A 24,915-nucleotide genomic window follows, 5' to 3' on the forward strand; every position below is an offset into this window, starting at 1 on the left:
CTATGCAATACATGGGCAAACTATACACAGACTGAAATAATCTAAATATGGTTATCATTATGTGACTTTTCAGACTGGTGAGCCTTTATTTAAATGTACCTGCGAGACCCACACAAACAACTCATTAGTTGGCCAATATTGCACGCTGTACTCAATCACATTAATGTGACTTGACAACATTTTTCAAGACTGTCTTTGGTTCAAAGCTCAGTGCTGGGCCCATACTGGGCTGGGCACAATATGCCAGGAGCTTGCCTTAAGAATGTTAATGGTGGCCAAATAATTGGCTAAGCAGATGTTTCAATTTTGTCACTGCATTCTCCCCAAACACTAAGCAGAAGACACATAAGCGAAAATAAAAAGCAAACATGCTTTTCTGATGGCTGGAAACCTAGTGCTTAATATATACAGGGGAGAGCTAACAAAGGAATGACAAATACTTTATAAGTACAGTAACGCCCGAGTACAATTAAAACTACTCCTCTCTTCCCCCACACCGTTTTCAGCCATTCTTACATGGTGGCAAATATATGGGCTGATCATGTAACACCCCATGCCTGCCACTGTCTATACTCCCAAAATAGAGGATGGGGCTGAGCCAGCATGAATGATTGCTGAAATCCTAGTTTGCAGTGAAGGTGAGCAAAAGCTAATAAAACCATTAAATAATATAATTAATTATTGTAATGAAAAATAACTGAACTGCCTGCATCGTGATTGAGGCATATCATTGTAGGAGTTAATTGCTTCATTGACACTGCTTTGTTTTAAAAGTATCTTCTTATAAAGGTGTTTGTAAGAGTTTCGTTCATCATATGAGGGTCTATAAACAAAAGTGTTTTTTTCAGAAACTTACTTGAAAACACCACTCAACACAAAAATCACAACTGCAGTGCAAGTGGTCAGTTGTAACAAAGTCACACTATGTAAACCTATCCTTCTTTTATAATACAGTGTGGGCTGGGCCTATGTGTCAGGTTGCTAACTGATTAGGGATTAATTGTGGGATTTAAACAATCATGAAAATATTGGGTCTAGTAGAAGGTCGCTGATAAATAAAGTCACCTTTACCAAGCCCCTTTCAAGTACAGATCAGACATCAACCAGGATTCTTTTCAGCATTTTCTTTTTCACAGTTTCTTGTAGCTGTGTGTGTGAAAATGTTACTGTAGCAGCAGTGACTAGAAACAAACCCTGTGGCTAATGCTTAGACAGTTGTTTAAATGTGCAGGTTCATTTTGTGCGGAGACGTGATTTATGTTAATATGGAAATGGCTGCGCATACAGCGAGATAAAGAGGGTGGAGTAATCATGCAAAGATCATGAGACTTTTTGAGCTTATCTGACTTAGTAGATAGTGCCATAAAATTGAACTAGTTCAATGAGCTTGACATCAAGTATTATTACATAGCAGTGAGTATATATTTTGTTTATTACTGAGGTAGACAAAATATCAGCATTCATGTTTTGGGATTTTGGGATTGGGTTGTCCAAGTAGAGGAGCAGGTGGAGACCTCTTCTCTAGTCCTCACCCCTTTACCACCATCCTATTGGAGAAACAGACAAAGGGCTACCATTTGGGAATCCATGCAGGAGTTTATGTCTCATGTCTATACCGCGTCAAATGTATGAAAGACTATATGCACTCAGACAGCCATTCAGAAGATATCCTCACATTGAGTCAATGGAGGGAATTTACCAAGAAGGATGCCAATTGTCTAAATGCAAGGAAATGGCTCTAAGAATCATGGATGAATGCTAAACAACAGTCTGATGACGACGATATGATGTCATAAAGAAGACATATGAGCCTAAAACAAAAGGATATGAAAACACTTAAGACTGACGATGTAACAGAAGTACTAAGAGAAACATATACAAAAAGATGAAGTTATTGTGAAAATAAAACGATGAAGTAACGTGCTGACTAATAACTATAAATACGCTGCAATGCAAGGAAGAAGAAGCATATAGAAGCTTGCTAAAAAGAGGTAGATATAACGTTTAGGATGACTACTGTAAGAAAATGGACGATGGCTCGTGTTAAAGACTAAACCCTGCTACCTCAAAAACAAGTATAGGATCTCACATTGAAGAATGGATGAAGAAGCTGTTTTCATGTGCGGAATAAGGGAGTATGTTGGCCTGAAGTCAAGGAGGCTATTTTCGAGAGATGGGCGCAAGGCACAGAGAGGGGCGAATGAATAGATCATGTGCATGAGACATATTTCTGATAATACTAGAAGGACAAGGACATTTGCTGATGCCAAGTATTGAACAACCAAGAAGGCAAAAGCCTATGTGAGGTGGAGTGAGCAAGTCTCAAAAGGCCAGAGAGGGTAATGACAGCCTGGTTAATTAAATCTAGTAGCTAGCAGAAATAAATAGGCTAAATGCAAGGAAGCAGCTCTAAGAATCATGGATGATTGCTAAAAAAAAGTCTGATGAAGACGATATGGTGTCATAAAGAAGACATATAAGCCTACGTCGAAACAATATGAAAACCCTTAAGACTGACGATGTAAAAAAAGTACTAAGAGAAACATATACAAAAAGATGAAGTTATTGTGAAAATAAAAGGATGAAGTAACGTGCTGACCAATAACTGTAAATACGCTGTAACACAAGGTAGAAGCATATAGAAGCTTGCTAAAAAGAGGTATATATATAACCTTTAGGATGACTATCGGAAGAAAATGGACAATGGCTCGTGTTAAAGAATAAACCCTGCTACCTCAAAAACAAGTCTAGGATCGCAAATTGAAGAATGGATGAAGAAGCTGTTTTCATGTGTGGAATAAGGGAGTATGTTGGCCTGAAGTCAAGGAGGCTATTTCGAGAGATGGGCGCAAGGCACAGAGAGGGGCAAATTAATAAATCAAGTGCATGAGACATATTTCTGCTAAAATTAGAAAGACAAGGACATTTGCTAAGCCCAAGTATTGAACAACCAAGAAGGCAAAAGCCCATGTAAGGTGTAGTGAGCAAGTCTCTAAAGGCTAGAGAGGGTAATGACACCCTGGTTAATTAAATCAAATAGCAGAAATAAATAGGCAGAAAAGGACAAAATCGTGGTCTCCTGACATGTGATGAAGAACTCAAAACAAAGGCTATTCATTAGAGCTTCGAGTTAAGATAGTGGTGTGCTCACACTCCCTCTAATGTCCCAGAACAGTGAACAGAGTATGAGGTCAACTACAATTGATAGACCTTGGCTAAGGATCAAGTCGATGACATACGATGGACTAATTGGGAAAACAAAGAACAAGTTGACGCAGCTTGAACACCTAGGTTTCACTTTGTTCATGTGCTGCTAAAACAAGTCGAAAGTCCAAGGTTGGATTGGGTTGGCAACCAATCAAAAGGCCTGCCATGCACCTTCCTATACAACGTTGCAGTTATTAAACCGCTGCCATATTATCTGCTATAATTAGTATGTGACATGCGTAGAAGTAGCTCAGGGCGTGTCCTACAGACAAGTAGATATGTTCCCCTAATCCAATCCCTCCCGGCGTTAAGTTTTTGTGAAATGCGACGTATGATGATGTCACAAATGATGTATGTAAAGATATTAAATTCTGTGCAAGCAAACATTGGGGTGAAATATAGAGCATCTACTCTGATAACTATATTTCTCCCTGCTTTCTTTCATTGAGATTAAAGCAGTGTTTTACCATCTCCCATTGGTCTGTCCGATTATTTGGTCTGTGATAATTATTGGTAATCCCATCTAGCACAAAGAAGACTCTTCAAGTTGTTAGAGCACACTAGGTTTTCAAAAGACCCCTCATAAAAATGAATGAGATAAATTTGCATGCAATGATTCTAAATGTATGTTCCTTTTTATCCTCATGAATATCAACAAAGGATATCCTGAAAACCCATCAGGATTCTGGCCCTCGAGGCCCAGAGTTGGACAAACCTCCTGTTCAAAACAACATGTGCAATGTAACCAAAGAAGATAAAGATTTTGCCCAGGTCAAGGGTGCAGAACCTTGAATAAGTAGAGGTCTGTCCCAAAATCATTTTAGTTGCTCTTTCAAATAGTTAGCCGGTATTAAATCAATTATGTTATTTGGTCGGCTGTTGAGGACCAATCAGACACTAGAAAAAGGTACAAGAGGGCAAATTAGTGAACAGATTTGTAGAAAGGACAGAAGGCCTGAAATTCAATTACTTTTTGAAAGCGTGTCAATCCCACAATGTCAAAGCTGGTGAAATGTGGGACCACCTATGTAGTCCAAAGATGAGACAGACTGGCTTGTTTGTGCGTTTGTGCTACTTTTTGGTGTTTGGTGCTCAGAGAGTGGCCCACTTACATGTGATTCATTTGTAAAGACAAGCCATTAATAATGCAAGGGCTAGCACTATCTTGTGTGGTGGGAGAGGGAAGATTCTTCGTAAGAGACACCAGTAGCAGAATGGAGATTTGGCAATAAATGTCAACCTGCACGACCTTGTCCTGGAGGATCAGAAGAGGACCCAAGTAAGGTGACCATTTGAAAAGGAAAATCAGAAGAGACAAACAGAGCATTTAGTAGGGCCTCAGTGTTAACAGAATTGAGATAAATACAGCTCCAATGCAACCATTTGTAAACATGGTAGAAGTAATTTCTGATTTGGTGACAGCTCCAATAACTTCTGTACTGCCTGGTTACATGGAGAGGCAAAGAAGGCAATGGATATGGATATTGGTTGAGTACAATAGTGCCATCACACAAACTGACCTCACAGAGTACAAGCGAAATGCTATGTGAAGGCGGGGGCATTACCACAACTGAACAATGCATGCCTTATCAAGGCCCTGTACATGCAGGGTCTGCCCACTCACCCCACACACGACAGCCACCAACTCACAGGACTGGGACATGCCTGACAATGCAGTAGTAAGTCCTCAATGCATATTGCCCCAACAGGCGAGCACCACACACATACAGGACTACAGGAACCACAGTGCAATAGGATACATGACTATGCATGGAATGACTCAGTTCAACACGGCACAAAGAAAATAAATGCAACACTGGCAGTAAGTACTGACATGTACTTTGGTAACCATGTATGTGAAGCCATAATGGGAAGAACGCAGATACCACAAACCTGTATAAGTACAACTAGTCACCCATCAGGGCACCTGCATGATAGCCACGCACAGGCCCGACACAGGCAACATGTACTCTGCCATTTCAATCACAAGTGACAAGTGCTGGCCGTGAGCTGTGTGCATAGTGTAACACTACAATGTATATGTTGCCACATAGTAAATGACTGCATGCAATTACTGCGATTGTAAATCATGTTGTATGGCAATACTGGAAAAATGCATGCACAGAGTGTCCATCTACATGCCATCAGAAAAGGCAACACATCCATGATGCACTGTGACTAATACCTCTGACCTTTGCCCTTGCAGGTGACTCTGGATAGCCCTAGTTATCATGGTCAATGACACTTGTGCACATTTCACATACCACAAAGGAGGTTGCCTACAATAAGGCCTTTGGCCGTCTGAAGGGTCGTTTTCAGTGTCTAGACCAGACCAGAGGGGCCTTGATGTACAGGCCAGAGGAGGTTGGACAAATATATCTTGCCTGTGCCATTCTGCACAACATCTGCCTCAGGAAAAATGTACCCCTGGCCCCTGATGAGGGTATGTCACCCCCAGAAGTCAACGACTTGTCACCTGCAAGTGCAATGTTGCCACACAGTGAGCAGGAGAAGGAAAGGGATGCTCATCTGGTGCGGCAAGAACCGATTATCAATCTTTCCTGAACACATTGATAATCACATGCTGCTCACCTTTTTAGATAGCCACGTTTTGATTACATCACATTCACACAATGAATAATGTACTAGCATTGCTTCAAGTTAACTACTATTTAATACCTAATTGAGAAGAAAATATATCCCCAACACACCCTCATCACCCACCCATCAACACCCTCCTACCCAATAAACCCTCCCCACCCACCTGCCCCTACCAAACACACCCTCCCCACCCAACACCCCCACCCAAACCCCAACAACTGCTCGCCACCAACCTCCCCCTCCCCAACACACCTGCCCACCCACCAACCCCATCCACAAACAATATGTCATGTCCAGTGTCACTTGTGCTTGCGCTTGGACTGTCCCACCGCAGGGGGTGGGTAGCGTGCCCACAATCTCTGAGATCGCTGTACTGGAGTGCTGGTGATGGAGCTCTCAGTGGGCGCGGCTAAAATTGGGCTGCCACTATCTCCTCTGATGTGCTGCAGAGTCAGGATGATGGCCCTCATGACAGTCTCGCTACTGGCTCTCATTTGAGCTGGCCACCGCCTCAATGTACCCTGGACGGCATCCCTGATTCTACAAGAATTGGCAGAAGACTCATGGACAAATGACGAAACTCAAGAACAATTAGCATGGATGACACACAATTTGGAAATTCAGTGTGAAGATCTCGTGAACAGGTCAAGGCGATCAAACCTCTGCATCAAGAACGTCCCAGAGGAGATAGCTGATAAAGATCTTAAGCGCTCAATATAAACTCTCTATGCGGATTTGCTTCTGGAAATCCCTTCAGATAATGTTCTTCTAAACAGAATTAACAGGGCAGGGAAAGAACCGGGGGCTCGTCCCCGAGACGTGCTGGCTGCATTCACACCATATGGGTAGAAAGAAGGGGTTCTGAGGGGAGCACAAAACAGGTTTGTCCTTAACCATTTATGGGTCAGGGGTACAGCTCTATCAAGATTTGGCATTTTCTACTCTACTCAAAAGGAGTTTGATAAATCCGGTCACTAGCATTCTCAACCAGGAGAAGATACAGAACAGGCGGACTTTCCCTTTAGGCTTGTTTTCTTCTGGAAGAGCAGACAATTCCAAGTAACAACATATGAAGAAGGTCTGGATATGGTAGCATCGGAAAATAGACATCAAGCTGAGACATCAGAGGGGGGGGAGAGAGATTACCCAACAGAGGCGACAATGGGAGTGGTCTATGACAAAGAGAGACAACAGGAAAGCTTATGCTCCGAAAGGCTCGGACAAGTCGAAGGACACGCCACATGCTGAGGGGTGTAACGCTCACCTTGTTTCTGCAGGGGCATCGGGCGTGGTGGGATGTGTGGACGTCTGCTTGGTCTGCTATGGGGTGGAACAGCAGGGATGTTTGCTTGATCTGCTCTGGGTTCAGCTCCTACAATGAGGAAATGCGATAAATGAAGCCTGCCATTGTTCCTTTAGTACCCTCTTACACCATGTCTTGGTTCCCTGGGTTTGAGTTCCCCCCGGGATTCTCCTCACCTTATGATTTGTGATGGCAAGCTCTCTGTCCTGCTTGCTTCCAGCAGGGGCGCTGTATCTGTATGTCGGCCGTAGGTGGGACCTAGTTGCTTCTCTGGCCTGTTGAGTCCAAGCCCAGTCCTGCTGTGGCAACGACTTGATTTTCTCTTGCTTGCCTTGTTCTTCTTAATAGTCTCTTTCTTGTACCTGCTTTATGGTTAATTGTCTTTTCCTTATGTGCTTTAATGATCAATAGCCTTGTCCTTGTTTGATGATTGTGATTAATGGTCTTTATCTTGTTTTTTGCAGTTCTAGGTATTCAGCACTGGCTCAGCGTGCTGTATAGCTGTGCTTGATGCGCGGTTCCGGCGTGGGTGTCAGATGCTCAGAATTTCGGTGCTTCAGAATGCGGTGGTAAGTATGCATGCGCCAAGCGGTGTTGTATTATAGTAGTATAGTCACGTGTGCAGTGGGTTTCCAAACGCTGCTTTCATGTGCTTAGTTCTGTTTTCTTTTCTTTTCTTCACAGGTGCTAGTTGATCCACTCCGCGGAATGAAGTTGAAACTGCAGGATCCGGATGCCTCGCGAGCCGAGATTATCAGAGAAGAAGTCCCTGGTAAGTATGATTCTCGACGGCTGGACCTGATCGCAGAAAAAATGCTTTCTATCTTCTTTGCGGGTCGCCGGTCATGGAGAGCATTACGCTGCGGTCGGCAGAGCAACGCAAGCAAGAGGCAAGGTTGTGGTGTGGCTTATATAGACAGCCACCCACAACTAATTAGGCCAGCCACTTCCAAACACTGGCCTACATGTAGACAGAATCCTCTGGCTCAATGCCCTGCCACACTGGAGTACCAGGAAGTTGCTGTGAAGTTGCTGGTTCTTCAGTGTTCTCACCCTCCATGAGCCTGGTGCCAGAGGCGCCAGGACAGGGTCCAAGTGGCCCTTCCCCGCATTCCATGGGTGTTGACTGGGGTGATGCTCCGGGCACATCTCTGGTGGAACGACCCCACTACCGTACTGGGGTGGTTAACCCTTGTTTGCAGATGCAGGTGTGCTCCTGGGCATTTGACTGTGACAGTATCCCCCCCCCCAAGGCCCTTCTCAAGGACGGGCCCCTCTCTGGTCTGGATTTGGTGATTGTGACGGAATCGCCTTATTAGCCGTGGAGCATGGACTTGATCGCTGGGTTCCCATGTTCTGTGTTGAGGCCCGTACCCCTTCCAGTATATGAGGTAGTACAGCTTGGACTTGACTACCTTGGAATCCAGAATGTCCTTGACCTCGAACTCTGATTCACCATCCACAATTACGGGGGCTGGAGGTGTCTGGCCCGAGTACCGGGTTAAACTGGTTTCAGGAGGGAAACTTGGAACACAGGATGGATTTGCATGTTTCAGGGTAGGATTAGCTTCATAGCCACAGGGTTGATTACTGCTTCAATGGTGTACAGACCTAAGTATTTGGGGCGAAATGTTTGAGGTCCCTTTATGGGAACATGTATGGACGCTAACCATAATGCATCCCTGACTTGTTAAGTAGGTGCCTTTTATCAGTGTTGGTCCAAAAACTTTTAATGTCTTTCTTTGGCCCAGGCTAGGTGTTCAGTTACCTTCTTGAAAACCTGGGTGATTGTGGCATGCAGGGCTTTTACTGCAGGCATTTCTAGTGTTTCAGGTGCATCAAAGATGGAAGTACGTGGGTGCCACCCATATAAGACATAGAATGGACTTTGTCTGGTACTAGTATGGATTGAGTTATTGAACAGATATTTTGCTATCCATAATATATCCTTCCAGTTTCCCTCTGTCTGATGCAGCATGAATCGCAAATATTGCTCAAGTGTCTGGTTTGTTTGTTCTGTTTAGCCATCGGTCTGGGGGTGATGGCTTGTGGACAGACGAACGACTGCTTCGGGAAGGACTACCTGTACTAGAGCTGCACCAACTGTGGAGCTGCAACTGGTGGATTGCCTTCAGGCAGCGGGGCTTAGCCGGCTTGCATCTGAAGCAGCTGACTCGCTGGTTCGTCAGTTCGATCTCTGTTCACAATTAGCTCCCTTCTCAGGGCATTTGTCTCTTGCCGGGTGGCATGCACCTCGGCTCGTAACTCCCACAGCAATTGGGCTAACCGATCTGTATCCAAAGTCTCCATGACGCCCGGCCAGAGGTTCAGATGAGGCTTTGCATTCTGTAACGCTCACCTTGTTTCGGCGGGGGCGTTGCTGGATGTGTGGACATCTGCTTGGTCTGCTCTGGGGTTTGTTTGCAGATGCAGGTGTGCTCCTGGGCAATTGACTGTGACAAGGGGTGAAGGCGGGGGGACAGATAAACCAGGTACATTGGAGAGAGTTGGTGGGACATTCGAAAGCAAACGGGGAAGTGAGAACAGTGTTGGAGATGGAAGGCCAGGATGATATCGGGGGTTGAAGCAGGGGACCGGATTGAGATCTCTTGGAGAGGGTTAGTATATCTCTCTGCAGTTAGTTGTTCCCAGGTAGTTTCCTGGCTCATGGACGGGTATTCCCGTGGTTGTCATTGTTAAGATGGATTTCTGAACTCTGACCTGGAGGGGCAGAGGTTCAGAAGGCCAGCCTAGTTTCTTGGAACAGGGTAACCTCTGGACAGGCCAGACCAATCAGGGTAGCTATGGCAGGCGGTCAAGACTAAGTCTCAGGAGGGGTGAGGGTGACTGAAGGACCTCAATGAACACACAAAGCAGGGACACTCACAAATTGGCGATCGAGACGATTTTTGTTGCTACTCCCTCTGCAACATAGACTGTTACCGCATCTGCAAAGCATTAGAGTTGACCCAATTACAGGCATTCTCATGCCTTCTTTGCAATTGAATTATTGACTTCAAATACAAGCCTCAGATGAAGAGCCAGTGAAGCTCGAAACAGGTGTCAGGCTGTTTTGACCACTCTGAATAAAACATCAGACCGTAGTTTAATGTTTGCACTTTTTTGGCGCAGTGCGTTTTGGGGACCGCCTGTTTCACACTTACAAATTACTCCAGACAGGTATTATATCAAAAATATAGACACATTTATTACAAGGCCTTTGTAACATAGACCATAGCAAAAGAATCACAGTAACACTAAGTAAACCAACACATCACTATCAATACAATATATATAGAAGACCCTTGGGGTCTAGAGGGTTAAATGCACGAAATATGTCGACAACCTAGAGGGGAAGGAAACAGGCAGTGCAGATTGTCTTTAGGCCCCGTTCAACATTGACAATACACCTAACTAAAGAGGCAGTCCAAGCCCTAAGAAGCGAGGAGTCTTGAGCTCAATAGTACATGCAATGCAAGCGCAAGCGGTAGTTCCAATGGGAAAAGTAGGGTCTCTTCAGGGGTCTCTAGCAGCTCGGGAAGTTGGATGAGGCGATGCAGAACAAGTTCCCACTATTCAAGAAGGGCCTCCACTTGAAGGCAGAGGCAGTTCGAGAGGTCGGGATGGAGTCGCTATTCCGCAATAGCAGTGGAAAGGAGAGGGGCCCCCAGGGGCCACTCATGCATAAAAATGGACCCTTGCGCTAGGGGCCACCGGTATGGGTATGGAGTACTCACTGGTCCACGACGCAAGCGGACCCAAACTTCACCAGTTCAGTCCACTTGGCTTGCAGGTTCGAATGCAGCAAAAAGGACGTCTCGGCACCTTTCAGTTCCTGAGATACAGCGATGATCCCCAAACGGGACAGTGGTGATTTCTCCGCTCAGGGTGGATGAATCGACCCAGGTTCACTGCAGCAGGCTTCAGAGGCAAGAGGGTCACAAATGCAGCGGACTTGTAAAAGACGTTGCCGCAGCAGGGCAACACAGTAACCGCATTCACTCCGGTCCTGGCGCACTCATCTCACTTCAGATCTGGGAATGCCAAGTGTACGAAATTTGCTGTGAGGGTGCCGGGGACACAGAGCTTGCAGTATACCAAGTTTTGAGGGCCTCCTCGAAACAGCGGAGGTGACAGAGCAAAGCAACTGTGTAAACTGGTCAGCCAACTCGTTGGCCCAGGGACACTTCGAGAAAGCTTACTTGCAGGGTTTGATGAAGATGCCGAGAATAGTTGGTACCACTATTTCAATGGGTCGAAGCGTCTTCGCAGACCTTCTAGGACGACCAGATGCAGAGGGCTCCCATGGGACGACAGCGGGCTCAGGGTGCCAAACCTTCCAGCGGGTCACCAGCGGTTCCTCGACTCGACTTTGTAGTTGCAGGATACTTGGATCCTATCCTTTGCTCAGTGAGAACTCAGGAGATCGAATTGGTATGGGTGTTTTTGGCCTCCTCTTATCCAAAGTTCCTTTCGCGCCAAAACGGAGAGAACCCAATGGGAGATCTGCCCACAAACACACACTCCATATGTGGACCAATCAGGGACTACAGTGGTCCCAATCATTCATGGCACTCCAGACTTTCTGGCACCCAGCATGTGTATTGGAACCATACGTTCCAGCCCACATCCTGGAGGCACACACACAAGGCATGCAGAAGCCTGCGAAAGTATTGGGATTCACAGGAAATTGCATGACCAAATAAGGACTGACCCGAGGTGACTCGACCTGGGGAAGGTGAAGGGCCAAGATGGCCAAAGGACAGGACAAAGAACCTCGTGGCATGGCCATTTTGGAGCCAGGCCACCTATTTGTGCCAAACGCGGTTAACACAGTTAACATGGCAGGAAAGGGTTAAAAATATTGCGAAAAGATAGCTGCCACCAGTCCTGTCCATGACACATCTGCACAGTTCATGAAAAGTTCAGCAAGAGTATCTACGGCCTTTGGAAATGCCTATAGACCCAGGTGTGCTGTATGGTAAGATACATTGCACACTTGTTACAGGTTGCACAAAAGTTGCAACAGGGGAAAAGGACTAAGGGAAACAAAGTCTCCCAGAACCGACTGTCTTAAGGGCATGTCAGTTCCCCATAAAATGTGAGTGAAAGCCCAGAGGAGTGCAGCTGAAGGCTGTGCTTCTCTGGCAATCAGTCAATGGTGTCTAAACAGCAGCAACACGTTTGGGGGTTGACACATGGAGGGAAAATGACATACAATTATGAAGTCTTTCCTAACAGTCATAAGGTGACCATTTGAAAAGGAAAATCAGAAGAGACAAACAGAGCATTTAGTAGGGCCTCAGTGTTAACAGAATTGAGATAAATACAGCTCCAATGCAACCATTTGTAAACATGGTAGAAGTAATTTCTGATTTGGTGACAGCTCCAATATCTTCTGTACTGCCTGGTTACATGGAGAGGCAAAGAAGGCAATGGATATGGATATTGGTTGAGTACAATAGTGCCATCACACAAACTGACCTCACAGAGTACAAGCGAAATGCTATGTGAAGGCGGGGGCATTACCACAACTGAACAATGCATGCCTTATCAAGGCCCTGTACATGCAGGGTCTGCCCACTCACCCCACACACGACAGCCACCAACTCACAGGACTGGGACATGCCTGACAATGCAGTAGTAAGTCCTCAATGCATATTGCCCCAACAGGCGAGCACCACACACATACAGGACTACAGGAACCACAGTGCAATAGGATACATGACTATGCATGGAATGACTCAGTTCAACACGGCACAAAGAAAATAAATGCAACACTGGCAGTAAGTACTGACATGTACTTTGGTAACCATGTATGTGAAGCCATAATGGGAAGAACGCAGATACCACAAACCTGTATAAGTACAACTAGTCACCCATCAGGGCACCTGCATGATAGCCACGCACAGGCCCGACACAGGCAACATGTACTCTGCCATTTCAATCACAAGTGACAAGTGCTGGCCGTGAGCTGTGTGCATAGTGTAACACTACAATGTATATGTTGCCACATAGTAAATGACTGCATGCAATTACTGCGATTGTAAATCATGTTGTATGGCAATACTGGAAAAATGCATGCACAGAGTGTCCATCTACATGCCATCAGAAAAGGCAACACATCCATGATGCACTGTGACTAATACCTCTGACCTTTGCCCTTGCAGGTGACTCTGGATAGCCCTAGTTATCAAGGTCAATGACACTTGTGCACATTTCACATACCACAAAGGAGGTTGCCTACAATAAGGCCTTTGGCCGTCTGAAGGGTCGTTTTCAGTGTCTAGACCAGACCAGAGGGGCCTTGATGTACAGGCCAGAGGAGGTTGGACAAATATATCTTGCCTGTGCCATTCTGCACAACATCTGCCTCAGGAAAAATGTACCCCTGGCCCCTGATGAGGGTATGTCACCCCCAGAAGTCAACGACTTGCCACCTGCAAGTGCAATGTTGCCACACAGTGAGCAGGAGAAGGAAAGGGATGCTCATCTGGTGCGGCAAGAACCGATTATCAATCTTTCCTGAACACATTGATAATCACATGCTGCTCACCTTTTTAGATAGCCACGTTTTGATTACATCACATTCACACAATGAATAATGTACTAGCATTGCTTCAAGTTAACTACTATTTAATACCTAATTGAGAAGAAAATATATCCCCAACACACCCTCATCACCCACCCATCAACACCCTCCTCCCCAATAAACCCTCCCCACCCACCTGCCCCTACCAAACACACCCTCCCCACCCAACACCCCCACCCAAACCCCAACAACTGCTCCCCACCCACCTCCCCCTCCCCAACACACCTGCCCACCCACCAACCCCATCCACAAACAATATGTCATGTCCAGTGTCACTTGTGCTTGCGCTTGGACTGTCCCACCGCAGGGGGTGGGTAGCGTGCCCACAATCTCTGAGATCGCTGTACTGGAGTGCTGGTGATGGAGCTCTCAGTGGGCGCGGCTAAAATTGGGCTGCCACTATCTCCTCTGATGTGCTGCAGAGTGAGGATGATGGCCCTCATGACAGTCTCACTACTGGCTCTCATTTGAGCTGGCCACCGCCTCAATGTACCCTGGACGGCATCCCTGATTCTACAAGAATTGGCAGAAGACTCATGGACAAATGACGAAACTCAAGAACAATTAGCATGGATGACACACAATTTGGAAATTCAGTGTGAAGATCTCGTGAACAGGTCAAGGCGATCAAACCTCTGCATCAAGAACGTCCCAGAGGAGATAGCTGATAAAGATCTTAAGCGCTCAATATAAACTCTCTATGCGGATTTGCTTCTGGAAATCCCTTCAGATAATGTTCTTCTAAACAGAATTAACAGGGCAGGGAAAGAACCGGGGGCTCGTCCCCGAGACGTGCTGGCTGCATTCACACCATATGGGTAGAAAGAAGGGGTTCTGAGGGGAGCACAAAACAGGTTTGTCCTTAACCATTTATGGGTCAGGGGTACAGCTCTATCAAGATTTGGCATTTTCTACTCTACTCAAAAGGAGTTTGATAAATCCGGTCACTAGCATTCTCAACCAGGAGAAGATACAGAACAGGCGGACTTTCCCTTTAGGCTTGTTTTCTTCTGGAAGAGCAGACAATTCCAAGTAACAACATATGAAGAAGGTCTGGATATGGTAGCATCGGAAAATAGACATCAAGCTGAGACATCAGAGGGGGGGGGGAGAGATTACCCAACAGAGGCGACAATGGGAGTGGTCCATGACAAAGCGAGACAACAGGAAAGCTTATGCTCCGAAAGGCTCGGACAAGTCGAAGGACACGCCACATGCTGAGGGGTGTAACGCTCACCTTGTTTCTGCAGGGGCATCGGGCGTTGCGGGATGTGTGGACGTCTGCTTGGTCTGCTATGGGGTGGAACAGCAGGGATGTTTGCTTGATCTGCTCTGGGTTCAGCTCCTACAATGAGGAAATGCGATAAATGAAGCCTGCCATTGTTCCTTTAGTACCCTCTTACACCATGTCTTGGTTCCCTGGGTTTGAGTTCCCCCCGGGATTCTCCTCACCTTATGATTTGTGATGGCAAGCTCTCTGTCCTGCTTGCTTCCAGCAGGGGCGCTGTATCTGTATGTCGGCCGTAGGTGGGACCTAGTTGATTCTCTGGCCTGTTGAGTCCAAGCCCAGTCCTGCTGTGGCAACGACTTGATTTTCTCTTGCTTGCCTTGTTCTTCTTAATAGTCTCTTTCTTGTACCTGCTTTATGGTTAATTGTCTTTTCCTTATGTGCTTTAATGATCAATAGCCTTGTCCTTGTTTGATGATTGTGATTAATGGTCTTTATCTTGTTTTTTGCGGTTCTAGGTATTCAGCACTGGCTCAGCGTGCTGTATAGCTGTGCTTGATGCGCGGTTCCGGCGTGGGTGTCAGATGCTCGGAATTTCGGTGCTTCAGAATGCGGTGGTAAGTATGCATGCGCCAAGCGGTGTTGTATTATAGTAGTATAGTCACGTGTGCAGTGCGTTTCCAAATGCTGCTTTCATGTGCTTAGTTCTGTTTTCTTTTCTTTTCTTCACAGGTGCTAGTTGATCCACTCCGTGGAATGAAGTTGAAACTGCAGGATCCGGATGCCTCGCGAGCCGAGATTATCAGAGAAGAAGTCCCTGGTAAGTATGATTCTCGACGGCTGGACCTGATCGCAGAAAAAATGCTTTCTATCTTCTTTGCGGGTCGCCGGTCATGGAGAGCATTACGCTGCGGTCGGCAGAGCAACGCAAGCAAGAGGCAAGGTTGTGGTGTGGCTTATATAGACAGCCACAACTAATTAGGCCAGCCACTTCCAAACACTGGCCTACATGTAGACAGAATCCTCTGGCTCAATGCCCTGCCACACTGGAGTACCAGGAAGTTGCTGTGAAGTTGCTGGTTCTTCAGTGTTCTCACCCTCCATGAGCCTGGTGCCAGAGGCGCCAGGACAGGGTCCAAGTGGCCCTTCCCCGCATTCCATGGGTGTTGACTGGGGTGATGCTCCGGGCACATCTCTGGTGGAACGACCCCACTACCGTACTGGGGTGGTTAACCCTTGTTTGCAGATGCAGGTGTGCTCCTGGGCATTTGACTGTGACAGTATTCCCCCCCCCCAAGGCCCTTCTCAAGGACGGGCCCCTCTCTGGTCTGGATTTGGTGATTGTGACGGAATCGCCTTATTAGCCGTGGAGCATGGACTTGATCGCTGGGTTCCCATGTTCTGTGTTGAGGCCCGTACCCCTTCCAGTATATGAGGTAGTACAGCTTGGACTTGACTACCTTGGAATCCAGAATGTCCTTGACCTCGAACTCTGATTCACCATCCACAATTACGGGGGCTGGAGGTGTCTTGCCCGAGTACCGCGTTAAACTGGTTTCAGGAGGGAAACTTGGAACACAGGATGGATTTGCATGTTTCAGGGTAGGATTAGCTTCATAGCCACAGGGTTGATTACTGCTTCAATGGTGTACAGACCTAAGTATTTGGGGCGAAATGTTTGAGGTCCCTTTATGGGAACATGTATGGACGCTAACCATAATGCATCCCTGACTTGTTAAGTAGGTGCCTTTTATCAGTGTTGGTCCAAAAACTTTTAATGGCCCTCATTACGACCCTGGCGGAAATCGCGGTGCAAAATGCACCATGGAGCACGGCGGAAAGCTGCCGATAGCGCCATGGGGGTTGGCGGATTTTCCGCCCCATTCCGACCTTGGCGGGGCGGTAAATCCCCATTCCCCATTTTACCCTTCCCCATTCCCATTTTTGCCCCATAGGATATAATGGGAGTGGGGAAGGCGTTAATTACGCCACCTCAAAATACGGTGGCGTAATTAACGACAAGGTCCCGTAGCGCCATGGATTTCTCCGCCCGGAAAAACCAGGCGGAAAACGCTCCATGGCGCTACGGAAACTCGTAGTAGGGCGGACGGGTCCGCCGCGAATAACGCTGGCGTAAACCCACTGCGCCAGGGTCGTAATGAGGCCCAATGTCTTTCTTTGGCCAAGGCTAGGTGTTCAGTTACCTTCTTGAAAACCTGGGTGATTGTGGCATGCAGGGCTTTTACTGCAGGCATTTCTAGTGTTTCAGGTGCATCAAAGATGGAAGTACGTGGGTGCCACCCATATAAGACATAGAATGGACTTTGTCTGGTACTAGTATGGATTGAGTTATTGAACAGATATTTTGCTATCCATAATATATCCTTCCAGTTTCCCTCTGTCTGATGCAGCATGAATCGCAAATATTGCTCAAGTGTCTGGTTTGTTTGTTCTGTTTGGCCATCGGTCTGGGGGTGATGGCTTGTGGACAGACGAACGACTGCTTCGGGAAGGACTACCTGTACTAGAGCTGCACCAACTGTGGAGCTGCAACTGGTGGATTGCCTTCAAGCAGCGGGGCTTAGCCGGCTTGCATCTGAAGCAGCTGACTCGCTGGTTCGTCAGTTCGATCTCTGTTCACAATTAGCTCCCTTCTCAGGGCATTTGTCTCTTGCCGGGTGGCATGCACCTCGGCTCGTAACTCCCACAGCAATTGGGCTAACCGATCTGTATCCAAAGTCTCCATGACGCCCGGCCAGAGGTTCAGATGAGGCTTTGCATTCTGTAACGCTCACCTTGTTTCGGCGGGGGCGTTGCTGGATGTGTGGACATCTGCTTGGTCTGCTCTGGGGTTTGTTTGCAGATGCAGGTGTGCTCCTGGGCAATTGACTGTGACAAGGGGTGAAGGCGGGGGGACAGATAAACCAGGTACATTGGAGAGAGTTGGTGGGACATTCGAAAGCAAACGGGGAAGTGAGAACAGTGTTGGAGATGGAAGGCCAGGATGATATCGGGGGTTGAAGCAGGGGACCGGATTGAGATCTCTTGGAGAGGGTTAGTATATCTCTCTGCAGTTAGTTGTTCCCAGGTAGTTTCCCGGCTCATGGACGGGTATTCCCGTGGTTGTCATTGTTAAGATGGATTTCTGAACTCTGACCTGGAGGGGCAGAGGTTCAGAAGGCCAGCCTAGTTTCTTGGAACAGGGTAACCTCTGGACAGGCCAGACCAATCAGGGTAGCTATGGCAGGCGGTCAAGACTAAGTCTCAGGAGGGGTGAGGGTGACTGAAGGACCTCAATGAACACACAAAGCAGGGACACTCACAAATTGGCGATCGAGACGATTTTTGTTGCTACTCCCTCTGCAACATAGACTGTTACCGCATCTGCAAAGCATTAGAGTTGACCCAATTACAGGCATTCTCATGCCTTCTTTGCAATTGAATTATTGACTTCAAATACAAGCCTCAGATGAAGAGCCAGTGAAGCTCGAAACAGGTGTCAGGCTGTTTTGACCACTCTGAATAAAACATCAGACCGTAGTTTAATGTTTGCACTTTTTTGGCGCAGTGCGTTTTGGGGACCGCCTGTTTCACACTTACAAATTACTCCAGACAGGTATTATATCAAAAATATAGACACATTTATTACAAGGCCTTTGTAACATAGACCATAGCAAAAGAATCACAGTAACACTAAGTAAACCAACACATCACTATCAATACAATATATATAGAAGACCCTTGGGGTCTAGAGGGTTAAATGCACGAAATATGTCGACAACCTAGAGGGGAAGGAAACAGGCAGTGCAGATTGTCTTTAGGCCCCGTTCAACATTGACAATACACCTAACTAAAGAGGCAGTCCAAGCCCTAAGAAGCGAGGAGTCTTGAGCTCAATAGTACATGCAATGCAAGCGCAAGCGGTAGTTCCAATGGGAAAAGTAGGGTCTCTTCAGGGGTCTCTAGCAGCTCGGGAAGTTGGATGAGGCGATGCAGAACAAGTTCCCACTATTCAAGAAGGGCCTCCACTTGAAGGCAGAGGCAGTTCGAGAGGTCGGGATGGAGTCGCTATTCCGCAATAGCAGTGGAAAGGAGAGGGGCCCCCAGGGGCCACTCATGCATAAAAATGGACCCTTGCGCTAGGGGCCACCGGTATGGGTATGGAGTACTCACTGGTCCACGACGCAAGCGGACCCAAACTTCACCAGTTCAGTCCACTTGGCTTGCAGGTTCGAATGCAGCAAAAAGGACGTCTCGGCACCTTTCAGTTCCTGAGATACAGCGATGATCCCCAAACGGGACAGTGGTGATTTCTCCGCTCAGGGTGGATGAATCGACCCAGGTTCACTGCAGCAGGCTTCAGAGGCAAGAGGGTCACAAATGCAGCGGACTTGTAAAAGACGTTGCCGCAGCAGGGCAACACAGTAACCGCATTCACTCCGGTCCTGGCGCACTCATCTCACTTCAGATCTGGGAATGCCAAGTGTACGAAATTTGCTGTGAGGGTGCCGGGGACACAGAGCTAGCAGTATACCAAGTTTTGAGGGCCTCCTCGAAACAGCGGAGGTGACAGAGCAAAGCAACTGTGTAAACTGGTCAGCCAACTCGTTGGCCCAGGGACACTTCGAGAAAGCTTACTTGCAGGGTTTGATGAAGATGCCGAGAATAGTTGGTACCACTATTTCAATGGGTCGAAGCGTCTTCGCAGACCTTCTAGGACGACCAGATGCAGAGGGCTCCCATGGGACGACAGCGGGCTCAGGGTGCCAAACCTTCCAGCGGGTCACCAGCGGTTCCTCGACTCGACTTCGTAGTTGCAGGATACTTGGATCCTATCCTTTGCTCAGTGAGAACTCAGGAGATCGAATTGGTATGGGTGTTTTTGGCCTCCTCTTATCCAAAGTTCCTTTCGCGCCAAAACGGAGAGAACCCAATGGGAGATCTGCCCACAAACACACACTCCATATGTGGACCAATCACGGACTACAGTGGTCCCAATCATTCATGGCACTCCAGACTTTCTGGCACCCAGCATGTGTATTGGAACCATACGTTCCAGCCCACATCCTGGAGGCACACACACAAGGCATGCAGAAGCCTGCGAAAGTATTGGGATTCACAGGAAATTGCATGACCAAATAAGGACTGACCCGAGGTGACTCGACCTGGGGAAGGTGAAGGGCCAAGATGGCCAAAGGACAGGACAAAGAACCTCGTGGCATGGCCATTTTGGAGCCAGGCCACCTATTTGTGCCAAACGCGGTTAACACAGTTAACATGGCAGGAAAGGGTTAAAAATATTGCGAAAAGATAGCTGCCACCAGTCCTGTCCATGACACATCTGCACAGTTCATGAAAAGTTCAGCAAGAGTATCTACGGCCTTTGGAAATGCCTATAGACCCAGGTGTGCTGTATGGTAAGATACATTGCACACTTGTTACAGGTTGCACAAAAGTTGCAACAGGGGAAAAGGACTAAGGGAAACAAAGTCTCCCAGAACCGACTGTCTTAAGGGCATGTCAGTTCCCCATAAAATGTGAGTGAAAGCCCAGAGGAGTGCAGCTGAAGGCTGTGCTTCTCTGGCAATCAGTCAATGGTGTCTAAACAGCAGCAAAACGTTTGGGGGTTGACACATGGAGGGAAAATGACATACAATTATGAAGTCTTTCCTAACAGTCATAAGGTGACCATTTGAAAAGGAAAATCAGAAGAGACAAACAGAGCATTTAGTAGGGCCTCAGTGTTAACAGAATTGAGATAAATACAGCTCCAATGCAACCATTTGTAAACATGGTAGAAGTAATTTCTGATTTGGTGACAGCTCCAATATCTTCTGTACTGCCTGGTTACATGGAGAGGCAAAGAAGGCAATGGATATGGATATTGGTTGAGTACAATAGTGCCATCACACAAACTGACCTCACAGAGTACAAGCGAAATGCTATGTGAAGGCGGGGGCATTACCACAACTGAACAATGCATGCCTTATCAAGGCCCTGTACATGCAGGGTCTGCCCACTCACCCCACACACGACAGCCACCAACTCACAGGACTGGGACATGCCTGACAATGCAGTAGTAAGTCCTCAATGCATATTGCCCCAACAGGCGAGCACCACACACATACAGGACTACAGGAACCACAGTGCAATAGGATACATGACTATGCATGGAATGACTCAGTTCAACACGGCACAAAGAAAATAAATGCAACACTGGCAGTAAGTACTGACATGTACTTTGGTAACCATGTATGTGAAGCCATAATGGGAAGAACGCAGATACCACAAACCTGTATAAGTACAACTAGTCACCCATCAGGGCAACTGCATGATAGCCACGCACAGGCCCGACACAGGCAACATGTACTCTGCCATTTCAATCACAAGTGACAAGTGCTGGCCGTGAGCTGTGTGCATAGTGTAACACTACAATGTATATGTTGCCACATAGTAAATGACTGCATGCAATTACTGCGATTGTAAATCATGTTGTATGGCAATACTGGAAAAATGCATGCACAGAGTGTCCATCTACATGCCATCAGAAAAGGCAACACATCCATGATGCACTGTGACTAATACCTCTGACCTTTGCCCTTGCAGGTGACTCTGGATAGCCCTAGTTATCAAGGTCAATGACACTTGTGCACATTTCACATACCACAAAGGAGGTTGCCTACAATAAGGCCTTTGGCCGTCTGAAGGGTCGTTTTCAGTGTCTAGACCAGACCAGAGGGGCCTTGATGTACAGGCCAGAGGAGGTTGGACAAATATATCTTGCCTGTGCCATTCTGCACAACATCTGCCTCAGGAAAAATGTACCCCTGGCCCCTGATGAGGGTATGTCACCCCCAGAAGTCAACGACTTGCCACCTGCAAGTGCAATGTTGCCACACAGTGAGCAGGAGAAGGAAAGGGATGCTCATCTGGTGCGGCAAGAACCGATTATCAATCTTTCCTGAACACATTGATAATCACATGCTGCTCACCTTTTTAGATAGCCACGTTTTGATTACATCACATTCACACAATGAATAATGTACTAGCATTGCTTCAAGTTAACTACTATTTAATACCTTATTGAGAAGAAAATATATCCCCAACACACCCTCATCACCCACCCATCAACACCCTCCTCCCCAATAAACCCTCCCCACCCACCTGCCCCTACCAAACACACCCTCCCCACCCAACACCCCCACCCAAACCCCAACAACTGCTCCCCACCCACCTCCCCCTCCCCAACACACCTGCCCACCCACCAACCCCATCCACAAACAATATGTCATGTCCAGTGTCACTTGTGCTTGCGCTTGGACTGTCCCACCGCAGGGGGTGGGTAGCGTGCCCACAATCTCTGAGATCGCTGTACTGGAGTGCTGGTGATGGAGCTCTCAGTGGGCGCGGCTAAAATTGGGCTGCCACTATCTCCTCTGATGTGCTGCAGAGTGAGGATGATGGCCCTCATGACAGTCTCGCTACTGGCTCTCATTTGAGCTGGCCACCGCCTCAATGTACCCTGGACGGCATCCCTGATTCTACAAGAATTGGCAGAAGACTCATGGACAAATGACGAAACTCAAGAACAATTAGCATGGATGACACACAATTTGGAAATTCAGTGTGAAGATCTCGTGAACAGGTCAAGGCGATCAAACCTCTGCATCAAGAACGTCCCAGAGGAGATAGCTGATAAAGATCTTAAGCGCTCAATATAAACTCTCTATGCGGATTTGCTTCTGGAAATCCCTTCAGATAATGTTCTTCTAAACAGAATTAACAGGGCAGGGAAAGAACCGGGGGCTCGTCCCCGAGACGTGCTGGCTGCATTCACACCATATGGGTAGAAAGAAGGGGTTCTGAGGGGAGCACAAAACAGGTTTGTCCTTAACCATTTATGGGTCAGGGGTACAGCTCTATCAAGATTTGGCATTTTCTACTCTACTCAAAAGGAGTTTGATAAATCCGGTCACTAGCATTCTCAACCAGGAGAAGATACAGAACAGGCGGACTTTCCCTTTAGGCTTGTTTTCTTCTGGAAGAGCAGACAATTCCAAGTAACAACATATGAAGAAGGTCTGGATATGGTAGCATCGGAAAATAGACATCAAGCTGAGACATCAGAGGGGGGGGGGAGAGATTACCCAACAGAGGCGACAATGGGAGTGGTCCATGACAAAGCAAGACAACAGGAAAGCTTATGCTCCGAAAGGCTCGGACAAGTCGAAGGACACGCCACATGCTGAGGGGTGTAACGCTCACCTTGTTTCTGCAGGGGCATCGGGCGTTGCGGGATGTGTGGACGTCTGCTTGGTCTGCTATGGGGTGGAACAGCAGGGATGTTTGCTTGATCTGCTCTGGGTTCAGCTCCTACAATGAGGAAATGCGATAAATGAAGCCTGCCATTGTTCCTTTAGTACCCTCTTACACCATGTCTTGGTTCCCTGGGTTTGAGTTCCCCCCGGGATTCTCCTCACCTTATGATTTGTGATGGCAAGCTCTCTGTCCTGCTTGCTTCCAGCAGGGGCGCTGTATCTGTATGTCGGCCGTAGGTGGGACCTTGTTGATTCTCTGGCCTGTTGAGTCCAAGCCCAGTCCTGCTGTGGCAACGACTTGATTTTCTCTTGCTTGCCTTGTTCTTCTTAATAGTCTCTTTCTTGTACCTGCTTTATGGTTAATTGTCTTTTCCTTATGTGCTTTAATGATCAATAGCCTTGTCCTTGTTTGATGATTGTGATTAATGGTCTTTATCTTGTTTTTTGCGGTTCTAGGTATTCAGCACTGGCTCAGCGTGCTGTATAGCTGTGCTTGATGCGCGGTTCCGGCGTGGGTGTCAGATGCTCGGAATTTCGGTGCTTCAGAATGCGGTGGTAAGTATGCATGCGCCAAGCGGTGTTGTATTATAGTAGTATAGTCACGTGTGCAGTGCGTTTCCAAATGCTGCTTTCATGTGCTTAGTTCTGTTTTCTTTTCTTTTCTTCACAGGTGCTAGTTGATCCACTCCGTGGAATGAAGTTGAAACTGCAGGATCCGGATGCCTCGCGAGCCGAGATTATCAGAGAAGAAGTCCCTGGTAAGTATGATTCTCGACGGCTGGACCTGATCGCAGAAAAAATGCTTTCTATCTTCTTTGCGGGTCGCCGGTCATGGAGAGCATTACGCTGCGGTCGGCAGAGCAACGCAAGCAAGAGGCAAGGTTGTGGTGTGGCCTATATAGACAGCCACAACTAATTAGGCCAGCCACTTCCAAACACTGGCCTACATGTAGACAGAATCCTCTGGCTCAATGCCCTGCCACACTGGAGTACCAGGAAGTTGCTGTGAAGTTGCTGGTTCTTCAGTGTTCTCACCCTCCATGAGCCTGGTGCCAGAGGCGCCAGGACAGGGTCCAAGTGGCCCTTCCCCGCATTCCATGGGTGTTGACTGGGGTGATGCTCCGGGCACATATCTGGTGGAACGACCCCACTACCGTACTGGGGTGGTTAACCCTTGTTTGCAGATGCAGGTGTGCTCCTGGGCATTTGACTGTGACAGTATTCCCCCCCCCCCAAGGCCCTTCTCAAGGACGGGCCCCTCTCTGGTCTGGATTTGGTGATTGTGACGGAATCGCCTTATTAGCCGTGGAGCATGGACTTGATCGCTGGGTTCCCATGTTCTGTGTTGAGGCCCGTACCCCTTCCAGTATATGAGGTAGTACAGCTTGGACTTGATTACCTTGGAATCCAGAATGTCCTTGACCTCGAACTCTGATTCACCATCCACAATTACGGGGGCTGGAGGTGTCTTGCCCGAGTACCGGGTTAAACTGGTTTCAGGAGGGAAACTTGGAACACAGGATGGATTTGCATGTTTCAGGGTAGGATTAGCTTCATAGCCACAGGGTTGATTACTGCTTCAATGGTGTACAGACCTAAGTATTTGGGGCGAAATGTTTGAGGTCCCTTTATGGGAACATGTATGGACGCTAACCATAATGCATCC

At 47.3% G+C, this 24,915-nt stretch overlaps 1 protein-coding gene across 10 annotated transcripts in view; it reads right to left on the bottom strand.

Moving 5' to 3' along the window:
- The window catches only part of LOC138581369 (uncharacterized), a 3,536,879-nt gene that overhangs the window by 2,075,109 nt on the left and 1,436,855 nt on the right, over positions 1-24,915 (bottom strand). The window lies entirely within an intron of this gene.

Source organism: Ambystoma mexicanum, chromosome 3p (genome assembly GCF_040938575.1).
Source record: "Ambystoma mexicanum isolate Mex_15411 chromosome 3p, UKY_AmexF1_1, whole genome shotgun sequence".
NCBI classification, from domain to species: Eukaryota; Metazoa; Chordata; class Amphibia; order Caudata; family Ambystomatidae; genus Ambystoma; species Ambystoma mexicanum.